The 2,842-nt window shown below is 46.2% G+C and overlaps 1 non-coding gene across 1 annotated transcript; it reads right to left on the bottom strand.

The window, feature by feature from the left end:
* Positions 1-1,640: 1,640 nt before the first annotated feature.
* LOC128113107 (small nucleolar RNA SNORA3/SNORA45 family) lies at positions 1,641-1,771 on the bottom strand. Its single transcript, XR_008219334.1, has one exon. It is a non-coding gene; the product is annotated as a small nucleolar RNA SNORA3/SNORA45 family (small nucleolar RNA).
* Between the last annotated feature and the right edge of the window lie 1,071 nt (positions 1,772-2,842).

The raw sequence follows: 2,842 nt of genomic DNA, 5'->3' as shown, positions 1-2,842 counted from the left end.
CTGAGGGATCTGGATGCAGAGATCCATGACTAGGCCCTGGGTGGATCTCTGCGAATCCAATTAGCGAGAATGAGGAGGGTTTATATGAGCGAGAATTGTTGAGACCAAGGTTGGATAAAGCACAGGGACAAATAGCCAAACGAATGGAAACACATGAACTATGAACCAATGGCTGAGGGGTCCCCACTGGATCAGGCCCTCTGAATGGGTGAGATAGTTGATTGGCTTGATCTGTTAGGGAGGCATCCAGGCAGTGGGACTGGGTTCTGTGCTCATTGCATGAGTTGGCTGTTTGAAACCTGGGGCCTATGCAGGATTGCTTGGCTCGGCCTGGGAGGAGGGGACTGGACCTACCTGGACTGAGTCTACCAGGTTGACCTCAGTCTGTGGGGAAGGCTTTGCCCTGGAGGAGATGGGAATGGGGGGTGGGCTGGGAGGAAGGTGAGGGGGACGGGAGGGGGAAGAACAAGGGAATCCATTGCTGATATGTAGAACTGAAGTGTATTGCAAAATAAAAAAAATAAAAAAAGAAACAAAATAAAAGAAATTTCTACTGAAAAAAAAAAAGTCAGCCTGAGCTACTTAAGCAAGTCTGAGGTCAGCATGGGCTTCATGACCCTGTTAAAAACGAAAATAATAATAAAATAAAATAAAGAAGCTTCTCATTGTCATGATGGTGAAATGCACCATCAGTAACCTCCCTAGAGGGACAATAAGAAGTAGGACATGGAGACACGTATGTATTATTTCAGCACTCGGGAGGTTGAGGCAGGAGGATTATCAGCCTGAGCTGCAGAGACACCCTGTGTCAAAGATACACACGAAGGGGGATGCCCATAGCTGAAAGGAGAAAGCTGCTTTCTTTCACTCCTGCTTTCTTCCTTCCTATTCTGTTAACCACACCTATAAAATAACATTGTGTGTGTGTGCGTGTGTGTGTGTGTGTGTGTGTGTGTGTGTGTGTGTGTGTGTGTGTGTGTGCACGCGCGTGTGTCCTTCCTGGGGCTCGAACTCAGGTTGCCAGGCTTGGCAACAACCTCCTTAACCCACTGAGCCATTTTGCCAGCCCCAGTTTTGTTGTGGTTGTTAATTTGTTTTTAACAGCGTATCCTGTAGCCCAGGCTGACTTCACCCTCACCAGACAGACAAAGATGGCCTTGAACTCCTGATCCTCCTGCCCCCGCCTCCCAAGTGTTAAGATTACAGGTACGCACCAATACAACCCGACATGGAAACTGTTTTCTAACCACCAAACATTACAAAATCATCTCCCTGCCTTAATGAAATGTTTGCTTCTCTCAATGGGGTTTCTCAAGAACACACCACCAGAGAAACACAGAGCCAAGCTCCAGTGAATTCATCCAAAGATGTTGATTTGACTTAAAGGATAGCCTCTAGGTCTCGTGTCAATCAACATTCATGTCCACGTTTATTTAATTGGTGTGTGTGTGCACACGCAGGTTAAGTCTATGCCATGGTTCAGGCAGAGAAATCAGAGGACAACTCTCAGGAGACAGTTCTCTCCTGCACCTTTTGGAATCCAGGGACCGAACCCAGGTCCTTAGGCCTTCTCAAAAGTGCCTTTGGGTCATCTCATCAAATCTGGCTCGTCTACGTTGCCTCTTCAATTTTTTTTTTTCACGTGTTTCTGATCTGGGCACTAAGAGGGACACTGAAGGCCTCTAACAATGAATCAAGACCAGCAGATTCTCTTGGAGAATTCTAGCCCACCAGAACAAGCGCCATGTCAGGATGTGGCTCTAGTCTCGACAGTGATGGATTATTTTTTAGAAGACAATCCAGTTCACTTTCTTTTTAATGCTGTGTGCTGTAAGGATAAATGATAGCGCAAAGTGCAAAACCTTCTTGAGCGCTGTGGTAGTTGGGTGGCAATGGACAGATAAGACAGACAGACAGGCAGGCAGATGACAAGTTTGTCTGTAGCAGGAACATTGAAACTAAGGTACTGAGGGCTGAGTGCGATGACTCTGGAGACTTGCAGAATTCTGTTAGAAAGCTAATTCTGGGCCTGGAGAGACGGCACAGTGGCTAAGAGGGCTTGTTATCCTTGCAGAGAGAGGGCCTGGGCTCCATTCCCAGCACTTACGGCTGTACACAACCACTCAAAACACCAGTCCCAGGGGGATCCAATGCCCTCCCCGGGCACTGTAGCACCTATGTGGTACACAGACGCACGCAGGCAAAACACCCATAAAATAAAATAAAAAATTTCAAATCTCAAAAAAATAAAATTAGGTCAGGCGGTGGTGGCACACGCCTTTAATCCCAGCAGTCAGGAGGCAGAGGCAAGTGAATCTCTAGTTAGAGGCCAGCCTAGTCTACAGAGTGAGTTCCAGTACAGTCAGGGCTACACAGAGAAACCCTGTTTCCAAAACCAAAAATAAATAAATATAAATAAAAATTTAAAAAATAAAATTGAAAGGAAAGTAACAAGCATTAATTTTTTATAGTTAAATATCCACCCAAGGTGTGTCTGTAGGCCTGCTCCACTGGGGCCCAAGTGTAAAAGCTCACTCAGACCCCGATTCACCCATGCAGGATCCCCACTACCACCCAGGGAAGCAGGTGAGATTCAGAGCTACTGTAATCCCGAGCAGATCACCCCAGTAAGGCCCCTGGTTTGTTAATTCCAGAATACTTGCCATGGGTCCTTCTTTTCTAACAGTTCTGCCATTTAATCATGCACTTCAAAACAAAACAAAAACCTTTACCGTGTTCTTCCCTGAAACTAACACTGAGGACGTGTGTGGATCAGAGACATGAGAACAAAAGACCCCCTGCCCGAAAGGAAATACAGAAAGGATTATCCTTTTTCAAAGGT

This window comes from Peromyscus californicus, unplaced genomic scaffold (genome assembly GCF_007827085.1).
Source record: "Peromyscus californicus insignis strain IS unplaced genomic scaffold, ASM782708v3 Scaffold_17__1_contigs__length_78620276, whole genome shotgun sequence".
NCBI classification, from domain to species: Eukaryota; Metazoa; Chordata; class Mammalia; order Rodentia; family Cricetidae; genus Peromyscus; species Peromyscus californicus.
The sequence above is the reverse complement of the archived record's forward strand: the minus strand, read 5'-3'. Positions and strand labels throughout refer to the sequence as shown.